This window comes from Pagrus pagrus, assembly GCF_965226575.1.
Source record: "Pagrus pagrus genome assembly, chromosome: 10".
Classification (NCBI taxonomy): domain Eukaryota; kingdom Metazoa; phylum Chordata; class Actinopteri; order Spariformes; family Sparidae; genus Pagrus; species Pagrus pagrus.
In genome coordinates, this window is record NC_140194.1 from 17437373 (window position 1) to 17450556 (window position 13184).

The following is a 13184-nucleotide window of genomic DNA, read 5'->3' on the forward strand; positions in this document are numbered from 1 at the left end:
ATTATTTAATTTGTTTAATTTAATTTAATTTAATTATAATACATTTCAGATATAAATATATAAAATACATTTAGTCTAATTAGTCTGTTTCTTCTTTTAACTTTCTCTTAAAAACACAGTTTCAGATTGGCTTTATCCTGAATTGCTCACTCTTCCTTTTTTATTAGTTTTTAATGTGTTTGAGTAATTCTTACCTCGCTTGTTTTATTATTGTATTACTGTATGAATTGTACTGTTGTTTATCATTTTTAATGTCTTTGTAAAGTCTTTGTAACTTTTTGTAAGTGCTATATGAATAAAGTTATTTTAATTGTTATATTATAACATAATAATATTATATCATTTCTATATGTTTATTTATTTCACCTTTATCTTACTAGGTCCCCAGAGAGACGTGGCTGCCAAGGTAGCAGTTTGTAGTATGTAGCAGATACATTTTTACAGGAAATCTTGAAAAACATAATTTTGATATAAACATTTCTCATTTTTCTTTATCAACAGAAATTTAAACACCAAAACTAGAAATGAATTGAGGCTGGTGACATGTTTTATTTTATTTTTGTACTTTTGAAACCATCTTCTCTGAATCTCAGATCTGTAGAGACAAATGTTAAGACATGGCACCCATCAGTTGTCACTGAAGAAAATCTTCAAGAACAGATCTTAAAATATAGTTAAAACAGCTGGGCACTTTACAGAGACAGGAGTAAATAGAAAATATGTTGGGGAGTGTTTTCAGTCATGGATTAACACATATTTACCATACTAATGGTAATTTATAGGAATATGTCACCCAGTTGAACTGTGTGGCTCGTTTATGTGTTTTTAATAGTTTTTGGACAACAATAGAGTTAACATAGATAAATCACACTACGGCTACTTGTTAAGCTTTGTTAATACCTAAGTGCAGACACAGACATGGACAGCTGCAGACGTACGCACTATACATACTACAGTCAGAGTACACCTGCCACACGTGCACACTAAAGAACACCATGACGACCCTCAGCAAGGAGAGTCTCTTTGTTTGTTGTATTTGGCTGAACAAGAAAAAGCCACAGACAAAAAGACCAAAATGGAGTGTGTGAGCACATAACGAGGAGACGACCAAGGACCAAGAGGATACAGGGATACAAACCGTATGCAAAGTTCTCACCATCATAAGGGTGGATGTTTTTTACCAGTGTCTGTTTGTTAGATGGTTGGATTGTTTGTCAGCGGGATTACACAAAAACCATTAAACAGATTTCAACGAGACTCGGGTGGAGGGTGGATTTTGGCCCAGAATAGACCCCATTAACTTTTGGTGCAGATCTGGATAAAAGGACGGATCTAGGATTTTTTTTTCTCCCTTTTTTTAACATTGCGAGAGTATTTTTCAACATTTTCGTTAATTTCTCAGGGAATGATGCATGGATCTTGATGAAAAGATCAGGCGTGTTTAGGTGGCTGTATCTGAGTACGATTTGATGCGGATCCAAATACAAATCTAGATTTTTTGAGATTAAGATATGTTCATAGAGGGAAGTCTTTTTTCATCTGCTATATGGTAACAAATAGGGGGGGCCTTGGCAGAGGTATATACTCTAGTGAGTGCCATTCTAATTTTAATGGGATTTGTTGACAAGAAAAATATAGAAAAATTGAAGCCCCATAAGCCAAAAATGATGATATTTGATGCAAAAACTTGTCAAAAGCCAATTAACAGGATCAAAACAGTGTATGTGTGCATGTGTTTGAATGCATCACTTTGGCAGTGATGTCATTGTTGCTTGGTCTTCCCCCACCCGACTCAATACACACACATAAACACACCCTCACCCTCCTCTCTCCCTGGCAGCACCGGCCAGCTGTCTCTCCTGCTGGTCTCAGCTGACGGAGTACGGGGGGACCGGGGGGTTACGAAGGAGGAAGGGTGGGGGTGGGTGGGTCGACAGCTGAGCAGATGCAGAAGCCCCTCCTGGGTTCGCCGGGGACGGGCTCTTTCCCAGCCACCCCACAGCCGTGCAGCTGCCCAAGGACCAGCTGTCCTGATGATCGCACCAAACAGACCAGGGACTTCCTCTCTGTGGTGGTTGGCTGAGGAAGGAGTGGAGGTGGTGCAGTGTCGTCGCACTGTATGGACCAGCTGACACTCTGAAACAACCCCAACCCCCAGTCGCCATTACTCCAGACCAAAACTATCCCAGACAAAACATGCCTGGAAATGCACTGTCTCCCCTTTGACCTCTGACTCACACACAACAATGGACATCAGGGTTAAACATATACGTCGCAAATTAGACATTGTTCAGTAGATCAATACATTTGCATAGAACAAATTACAGTACAGATCTAGATGAAAGGCCTCCGTATACTTTAAATACAGAGTTGTAATATATATCTTCTGAATGGGCTCAATCAAATCCTGCTGCCGTTTCCGATTTGCTGCAACCCACTAACTTTCTGAATGGAAAGGCAATGACAAACAAATTACCTTGTACTTTGTATCTTCTGCAAGCCATGGTTATGTTGAAAGTTTTTATTTCTTTATGTTGCAATTTTAGATTTCTTTAGGTTTAATACTTAATTTTATGATGTGACAACACTGTACTTGGTCTGGTTAGGGTTTGGCACAGAAACCACTTGGTTAGGATCAGGAAAAGATCATGTTTGGGCATACCATACCATAACTAGCCTAGAGTATAAATTTGCACTGTATTGTCCCCCCCCAAATTTGCACTGTCTCACATTTAACAGACGCAAACATTATTGCGGGGCAACACACTCACTCACTCACTTGCCAGTGATGGTGCAAAATGATGATGATAAAGTGAGTGAGAAGTAAGTCAGAAATCTCAATATAATGATCATTAAAGAGTTAAGTATTGAGTGTCATCATTCAGGGAGTAATGAAGAGTGGACACAGTCTTTCTCTCTTGTGCAGCTGCTTCAAACTCAAAGAAGACTGATGTGACTGACGACTGAAAAACGTGGCAGTGTAGACGAGCTGTACTAGCAAATCTTTCAAGGAAGTCTTTCGAGCAGCTTAACGCATCGTTACGAAAACACCTTTTAGATTTACTTCATTACAATTGTGCATATCTTGTTCAAGCTCTCAAACTCATTTTTTCATCGCCCCACTACAGTTTCACTCACTTATAAACACTGGGTTCACTCTACCCAAGTTTAAGTGAAGTTATATCAGTGTAAGATAAGTACATTGGTTTGTGCTGTCAGTTATCAGTAAGGGCTAAGGTCAGTGTAAGGCACACATTAACTCCATATGCATGTTTATGTGCTGAAGCGTCATTCCCTCCCCTTCAAACCATATTTAGGGCAGATAACTCATGTCTGTTTCATAATACTTTGTAGGATTGTGTCTAAAACAACTGAGCACATTTGCAAAACTAATTATCAAAAACTATTTAGACTATCATAATCTTAAAGTACAAGTTTTACCTCACTTTGCTGTCCTTGGTTTGCTTCTTTGCGAAATAGAAAAAATTAACAATAGATAGGGATAGTAGATTATGTCTGTAAAAGGAGTTACACAGTTTGACCTTGTCTATGGTCATATCTACTTTAGTTACACATAGTGGGTCCATTAGCACAGCTGGATAAACAGCCCTAAAGTATCAAGGCAAATAAATTAGAGTGCAGAGTTGTGATGCCTGTCTGACTGCCTGATTCATTTGGATTTAATCACCCCAGATAGGTTGTTTAACATTTCTTTTGTTACCATTTTTCAAATTTTACCTGTGACACACTCAAACAGTGACCAGCACTTCTACTTTATTCTCCAATGTTATTCTTGTTCCCTTGAGTAGGTGATGTTGGGCCAGAAAGATAGAGGTTCTGAGGTACAAATTATGTTGATATTTGGAAGAAATTCATCGTATTATATCCAGGATCCGTTGATACAGAGCGGTAGGGCATAACACTGTAATGTTATGTCATCTAGTTGAGCAGTTCTGCAATAATTAAAGCACTTTGTGATATTATTTTTTTCAAATTTGACTTCACGGTCCAATTTTTTGCTTTCTTTGTGTCATACTGCATTTGATGTCTTTATTGTCTGCACATGTATCCGTGTATCTACACATATAATAGTTTTTTGTGGCAGTGTTTACTGTGCTTTTATCAGTGTTATTGATAAAAAGATATATAATATAAACAAAAAATAGATAACATACACATTTAGACAAATGCAACGCAGCAGGGGATTGAAAGAAATTGTGTGTGTGTGTGTGTGTGTGTGTGTGTGTGTGTGTGTGTGTGTGTGTGTGTGTGTGTGTGGAGGAGAGGGGGGGGGCGAGAGAAAGAGAGCAATGGAGGGAGGCAGGGGCCCCAGATGGATAATGGATGGGAAGTCATGCCACCGGTGGTAGATTGCGGGTCAGAGCTGTTGACATGACCGTCCATCCAGCTGACACCAAATGAAATTACTCTGTAATTTCATGTAATGAGACCGCAAAATGAAATTAATGTCATGAAACTGTACATCAAAATTAGGCTGTAATTTCATTTTCTATTCAACAGCATTGCCTCTGAAGCCGTTTAGTGACTGGAAATGGAAAGTTACTCATTGTGAAATTGTATTTTTAAGTGCAAAAATGCAAATAAGGTACACATACTTAAAAACCTTAAAACATTACCTCATCCATGAACTCAAATGTTCATGAATGATGGATGATAGAATATTGATATTATACAACTCAACTAAACATGTATCTAATTAGGCATTTTAATGCAGAAATCTTACATTGTATATCTTTAAAAGTGAATTTTTACTTTGTAGGGAATGCTCTTAACATAGCAGTGAGACCATTATGGCATGTATGTATGTATTCATTTTATTTTTAAAAATCTAAAAGTATGTGTTATAAACTGGAAGGCAGGGAGGATCTAATGAAAGACACTGTAAAGTTGCATTATGGGAAATGTAGGCTCCAGTCCTTTTCTTAATTTAAAAAGTTTATCTCTATTCTTTGTTGCTTTTTTACTCTTGCTTTTCTCTTTTTCTCTTCCTGTAAAGCACTTTTGATTTTAAAAGTTCAATACAAATGAAATATCCTTCTAGATACTATATTATACTTTTATTATCATTATATCAGAGCTTTTACGGTGAAGCAAACAAGTCGAACTTCTCTTTATTGTGTGATTTTTGGTCCATAAAATATTTCAGGACAAGAAAGTATTAAGTATAATGCTGCCCTCATTAAATACTATATGGAAGTGGATCAATAGGATGACTTTAAAGCATAAGAAAGCTTTTGATCATTGACACTGGACCAAACAAAGAGTCATATTTCCGCCCCTTCCTGCTCACTGACAGCCATTTTCCTTTTTTGCTTTGAGGTCTGCAGACCTCTCCTCCCCTAGAGAAAAGTGCTGCATGTGCCATTGTGATCTGGTTTATCTCTCCCCTCTGGGCAAATGAAGCCTTCATCTACAGTAGAGAGGATTAGTGACTGGATCCAGGCAAGAAACCAACCCTAAACACACTTTCAAAAGGCAACCCCCAACACACACACAGTATATGCTCCAGCTGCCGCCCACTTTAAAACCAGGAGTCAGAGGGTTGCTGATGTGTGACGACAATGACAGGTGACGGAGGGAGGGACGGGGACAGGGACGGCAGCTCACCTTTCTCTGTGGTCACAATGTTGGTTTAGGAGCTCCCAGGCCAGCGCCCGGGGCCTCCGTGACGGATGGGCACAGCTGAGATCATCCTGGTCGGGGGAAACTGATCTAATGAGGGCCAAATGGGGGCACAACCTGACCCTGAGGACGTCCTGACCCCCGACAGCCTTCTCTGAACTCTATATGTTGTATTTACTCACAAGATGTCAGATATCAGTAGGTCAGTGATCTCAGAGGCATAAACAGTCTGTAAAAGCAACACTGATTTTTTTTTAATCAAAAGTCATTTATAATGATCTAATTATATTTTTTATATACATTAATCCGGGTTGATAAACCCAGAGTCTCTCCAGTCATGGCTCCAGACGACGACATTTCCTTTCACATGTCCAATATTTCAGTGATTGAAAGATTTTTATGGCTTTACTTTCTGTTTTTAGAAAAATAAGACAATCTCTTTAACTATGTTGACATGCACACTAGTTTTGCACTTTTATTCGGTACATGACGAGATTCAGAATTTGATACAGGTCATGTAAACTGCATATTCTGTTTGGATATTCTGGATTAGGCCTTATTCTGAATGGTGCATTTTCAATTCAACTATGTCATGATATTATGTAACAAGTATGTCATGTAGGATATGCTGATACTATTCATGTTTGAGGAGGATTTTTCGTAATATGTGTCTCAATCTGAGTTTTAACCTCAGTTTGCGACACATGGCCTCTTGTCTGTTTTATGGTCTGCTCTGTGCGTCATGGAAGCATTGCACATAAACTAACTAGCCAGCAGTTTTCAAAAGAAAAGCACACATTTCTGGTCAGACAGAGAAACACACCTACTATAAAACATTATGAAAGACTTAAATATCTATAATGGTTTTTGTGTATGCACAAGTATTGCAACATCAACCTTTTCAAGAGGCTGTTTGAGTGGATGATAAAGAAGATTAACTGTTTGCACTGTCGAACAAGTTGCAGTTATGGTACAAGCAGCTCATCAGCTGTTCCAATTTTCCATATTTTCACATGATAAATGACACATACATGTTAGTGGAGTATTTATTTTCAGCCACGAATATTTTGTGCATTTACATGTAGTCAGCGCGAATTGTTGCATTCTTTCCTTTGCCTTTACCCCATTTGGTGTTTTGGATGCTGCCACTCGGGGGCGCAAAAGTTGTGTGAAGTGTGAAATTCAGGAGAACTTTAAGCCAAAAAAATTTAAAATAAAAATCCCCAATAAAACCCTAAAATGTAATCTTCCACTATTGTCTATTGTAGCTGAGAGATCAATTGAGCAATTGGCAACTCGATCAATGATTATTGTTCTTTTAACTTGTCCTTTAGGATGTATTGATTTCAGCAAAACGCTTGGCTAAAAGCTAAAAATAAGTATTGATGCAATTGATCTACACGGCTCAGAGTAAGAACAGTCAATCAGCAGATGGTTGGCAAATGGTGGACTCTTCTCTTCTCTTCTCTTCTCTTCTCTTCTCTTCTCTTCAGCTCAGCTCAGTCAAGGCTGCTCCTGCCCACGGTGACAGTTTTGCTGAGTAATAATTACAACCAAAGAAGTCAGATTATGGCTCTTTGTTGCCTCGTGTCGTACCTGTCACCTGATTACAGGACACGGCAGGATCCTGTCAGCTGCCTTCAGGGAGGGAGGTGTGTCAGCGTGAAGTCCTGCTGCTCTGTGACGCTTCTGTTTCAGGACTCAAACGTCACTTCCCATGACTGTGGGGACTGCGGGGTTGGAGTGACAAAATCCTCACGACCCAAAGACGCTGACTCACACCAGGAAGTATCACTGAAACTCTGTAGCTCGTGAGGATATCTGTGAGAGATGTGAGAGAATTTACACAGAGCGCAGCAGGCCCCTTGTTTCACAGTAGCACATGACAGCTCTTTCATGATATAACTGAGGCTGGTAAATCACTTACTAATAGATGCAGTCTTGACTCTGACTTGACTTGAATTAAACTGCTATGGAGATCCTCCTCTTAGTACAGCAGGATGTTATCCTCTTGACAACATCTTGATATCTGACAGAAGCCTGACAGATGTAATTTGTCCACAAAATAAAAAAATGTAAACAGTATAAATCAACACAAGGTTAAAGTAACTGAGACATTATCAGCATTTGTTGAATCAGTTTTAAAATTGCCGTGCAGCATTTCAAACTGGACAACAACACATTTAACATTAATCCTGATGCTTTCTGTTGTTGTTGTCTTTCATGTTTTCTTTTGACTGTTTCTGCACCACCTCAGCTGTCTTACCATGACCCTTTAATGAGGTTTTCAATATATCTTACCTTGATCTTTTTATCTTGCAAAGAGTTAATATTTTCTGTATTTTTAAAAGGTTTTACATTGTCGCCTGGTACAGGTACAGACTGCCGACAGTATGACAGTCTTGTTTATTTAGTGAAATTAAGCTAATGTCTTTCAACCAATGTGCTAATCATGTATTGATGTTAAAATGGTTAAAAAAGGGTGTTTTTTATTCAGATAAGGAAGAGAGTGTGACTCTAACTCAAATCTAAAGTGCACCAATTAACAAAGGTGATGTCAGGAAATGAAAAGAAAGTGACAACACTGAATGGAAAGACATGGCGACAACTGTTAAAGTGTCATTAGGACCTCACAGACAGACAAAGGACATCCAACACCTCAGCTGTCTGTTCACACCAGGGTGTAAGAGCTGGAAGCTGGCGCTCATGTCGTGCAAACCACACAGAGGAAATTAAAATCCCACTCGCCACCAAATGAGAAAAGAAGAAAGAAAGAGAGAGTGTTGGAGGTCACCCTCCTGTCTGATTTCTATTTGTTCTTCCCCTCATTTCAGTTTGACTAGAAGAAAGCACCAAATGAACCACCTGGTTTACTAGAGGACAGAGAAAGGTCTGTTTCACACATACAGCCCAGACCGGCAGTGCAAGTAGTTGTATGATAGTTGCACGTAGGTGAGAAGAAGCCCACAGGCCAGATGTTGGTAGTGGACACCGGAAGTGACACTTGACGTTGTTTTGGAAAGATGGAAAATGAGGAGGTTTCTTCCAAAATACAGCCATCCATCAACAGTTAGCCAAGGCTGGTATGAAGTACTGTGATTACATGCCGTTCCTTCCTCCCCCCTCATGGTCTTCATAGCTAACATGGCATTTACAGAGAGATCAGTTATTCGCGGCAAGTGTATTTACTGTAGACTGAATCACAAATTTTGTTTACAATAACTTCCTGGGAGGAAAACCCTGCATCATGCCCTAGCTTACATATTTAGCTAATTTAATTTCCTTTTTTATGATGTTACTTAAAAGTGTATCCATCTAATTCATCTAAAATGCTGTTGTGCTTTCATATCTTATTGCTCACAATACTTTCACTAACGTAAGGCTGAAGAACTGAATTTGTTGGTCCACAGACTTAAGAAAATTGCAGCCTAAAGGAGCAGGTTGAGATGTCACTGCTGTGTAGTTATCAAAGACGTTAGGAAGTAAGCACAGCAGGAATGTCAGATAGGTTGGACCAACATCTTTAACTAAATATCTTTACAAGTTACAGTTCTGGTTGAAAATTTCAGGGGAAACAATGCAAATCAACTGCCAGTTTTACCTGGAAGTGACTGTTGATGTTTGTGCAACATCACGATGACTGGGTCTATAAAAGAACTCAGATTTGGCATGTCTGATTTCTGTAAACTGACATCATCTGAGACTCTGCCTCCAACATGTTGTTTCCATGGTCACACATCAGCTACAGTGGCAGCTGTGGCTTATAGAAGAAGATTTCAAGTACATTTGAAGTCGATTTCTGTACATCTGGGCTAAAAACTTCTCCTGAACAAGATCTACTTTATTGACCGCAACTTTTAAAAATTTGCACACAGTATAAATCAAGATGTGAAGGAGACTTTGGAACATGATTACATGTGATTCTTGTTTTGTTTTTTCAGCTTGTGTACAGCTTGGTACGGGTTTGAATTTCAGGATGTCGAGTCCCACCCATGCTTGTTTTTTGTTAATCTATTTGTGATATCATTGAAAAGCTGTGAAATTAAATATTGGAAAAATAATAATATTAATATGAAACTGTATTATTTGTTATTAGTTTATTTTATAGCACTTATCAAGACCAGTGTAACAAAGTGCTTTACAACAACCACATAAATACATTAATAAAACACACAGTATTGTATGAATAAACAGGCTGACGAATATAAGAGCAATACAATTTTTAACAGTGTATGATTAAAACCATAAAAACACTGAGAATAAAACGTGAATAAACCCATCAATTCAAACATTGATAAAATATGTTTTCAAAAGGGATTAAAAAGAAAATTGAAAAAAAAAAACAGAAAAAAAGAGTCTATAGTAAAGGACAGATGACAGGATAGAGGTGCAAAGATGTTGTACAGGCAGGTATTAATGCAATATTTAACTTTTCCGGTATTCTTGTCCTGGGCTCCATCCCCAAAATTTTCATGGCATTTTGATATTTTGCCAGCACAATCAACGCCAGTCCCAAACTCTAGTAGGAGGAGGTAACAGATGGAGAGACTTTTGCATTCCCGAGCAGTTGGAGAGAACAAGACAACAGATGCTTTGCTTTTATTTTTTACGTGTTCACTCGGTCATTTGGAGGTATGGTAGCCCTAGCAGGACAAAGGGCCAAGGCCAAATATCTTGGCTTTGTATCGACAACAGCTGGGAGGAACAAACCAGGAAGTCGCTCCACTTCATTAAAGACCCAGCGGGAGCGCAGCAGAGCCTTTCTAGCTCTCCTCCCACTCTCTCCATCACTCCACTCCCCCTTCTGTCTGTCATTACATACATGATACACGCCTTCCCCAACCAGTAACTGAACATAAGAGACCATTACCACCGCTAGTGCAACTTTGTACTGTATGTTGTTTTGTTTGTATCAGAAATACTCAATATTTTGTAATATCATTTGTGTGCTCCATCTATTAATGTTACAGTGTGTTTGATGGCTGGGATGTGTAGTCAAATTTTGACTAAGGTGTATATTGATTTCCAGAAATACCTTTTCTTTATAAGGTGTGCAACACAATATGGTGTTATATCATGAAAGAGCAGTTCTCAGCAGGAAAACGACCATAATGGTAGAACATGAAAGCAGGTTATCAGGACCCACTTTTACATTTGTTATTAGGTGGCGACCTCTAGAAAGGAGGAAGTGAGGAGAAGTAGGTTAAACAAGCACAGGACTTTCATTCAGGAGGCCGCTGTGTGTGTCTAGTGTGAAACAAAAGGTCAGTGGACTTATTAACATAGTGATGTTGCATTACTAAGGTAACGTAGAGACCAGGGCTGTCATGATATATTTCTATAGAAGATTTGAGAACACATAATGCCATCTGTCAAATCATCTTTAACTTTGTTTACTGTGTGTTTTGTCTCATTTGAAGCAAAATCAATTACACAGGAGTTGGAGAGAGTCTGTAACTGTACACAACTGTATAAAAAGAAAAAAATTGCACCTAATAAACAAGAGATATACAAGGCCTAACATCTTGATTAGATTACTATCATAGCTGTATTATTAACACAATATCAATGTTTCATATTGTAATATGGTTATCGTCATTCTCGGTATATCACAACACCCCTAGTAGGAACTAATTTCAGTCAGTAGTGATTTGAACCCAAACCACAATGTTTTCCTAAACCTAGCCAAACTGCAGCGATGAAGTTTTGATGAAAGTCTGTTACATATGACGCTGTTACGCTGCAATGGCCAGTTTTGGGAATGGTGATATACCTCTGCCAAAAAGGTTATGTTTTCACCCATGTTTGTTGTTGTTGGTTTGTCAGCAGGACTTTCCACTAACTTCCAGAAAAGACCCTATTAATTTAAGTGTGTAACATTGTGACATAGGGTGTTTTTGACATTTTCGTAATGATGCACGCATTTGATGAAAAAAAAAAGTGTCTTAATCAGGCAGCTGGAATCTATGAGTGAGTGAAAAGGGGACTGTTGGGCCTTGGCGGAGGTATACGCTCTACTGAGCGCAGTTCTAGTTTCTTTTAATGCTTTGAGCACCTCAAATGTAATTTCATTGGTCTCCATTGTTTTAGGTTGGTGAATGTGATGGTACAAAATAAAATATCTTCAGAAAGGCAGATTTAAACAGTTGCTCCAAATGAACTGTACATACAATAAATAAATACAATATCTATCTACACTATCTATTCTTTATATCCTCACAGTTGTACTTCCAGCAGTGAAGTATATTACTATATACTGTATGATTATCTGTGTTGTGTGTTTATTTCTGATTTTTAGCTAAAGAGGTACGGACGAGCTCTCACTGTAAGCTCCTCTGATCTGATCCTCCTACAGTGTGAAAGTGTTCTCCAGAGCTTTCCAGCAGCAGCTACACTAATCTCCTCCACATCCCTGCAGGTTCACAGCCACAGTGACTGAACTGCTGCATCAGGACGTCACCCTCTGAAAGAAGTGTTTGTCTCGTGGTTTAGTACCAATTTAGTTACAATCTTTCTTTGTGACCAGTTTCCCGCAGATATAACCTTCCCGCTTCAAGAAAAATACACCAACACAGTTATCACAAAGAAGCCAGTGGTGTCTAGAAGACCAAAAACAAACACTGACCAACACACACAAGTCATGCCCTTTTGGCTTCACTCTAACCATCAGTAATAGTCGCTCACTTCATGATTTCTCGTTTAGTGAGTGATGGACAGATCCCCCCTCAGCACCACAAAAGAAAACACCTGTTTGAAGCTGCCTAATCCTAGCCAGCGGCCCTGCTCTTTGGGCTCTCGGGGGCCCCGTCTAATCCGCACAAGGGCACCAGGCCAAGGCCAGGACAGATTAGACCCCCATAATCCATCTATCCATCCATGCACACACACCTCCGAGTCTGCCCCCTATAACGAGTGTTTGAATCGGCCCCTTAATCCTCGGACTCGGCGGAGCCCTCCACCCTGCACACAGCCTCCTTCCCCCTCAGCCCAGACCTAATCTCCATGCATCCCCTTCATACCCACTAGCAGACCTGGCCCAGCCCAGCACTCACTACCCCACCCCACCTCCCTTCCCCTCCCCCGGTGGGGCTGAAAGCCCATTGATTTGTTGATTTCTCTTCCTTTGTCTGCGGCCGACCGAGTGTTAACGGGACATCCAGGGTTCGGGGCCCAGTGCCAGGACTTTTGGCATGGGAGATTAAGGTCCTGATCTGGGCATCTGTCACTGCCCAGTCCCCCTGCTCCATTGTGGCACTGGGAGAGGCCTTTCCTTCAGTCATTTTCTGTACAAATGTGTTGCTTTTACAAAAATATAAAACAACTAATTCATCAAAATAAATGTTGGCAGTGTACAGTATGTTTCTGCAAACCAATGATATGTTGAAATGTCACATTTCTTAAGGTTAAATTTGTATTGTATTCTGTGACAATGCTGCGCTTATGGTCTGGTTAGGTTTAGGTACTAAAAACACTTGGTTAGGGTTAGGAAAATATCATGGTTTGGCCTAATAAACCTGTTTGGGTCACTAAACACAGCTGGA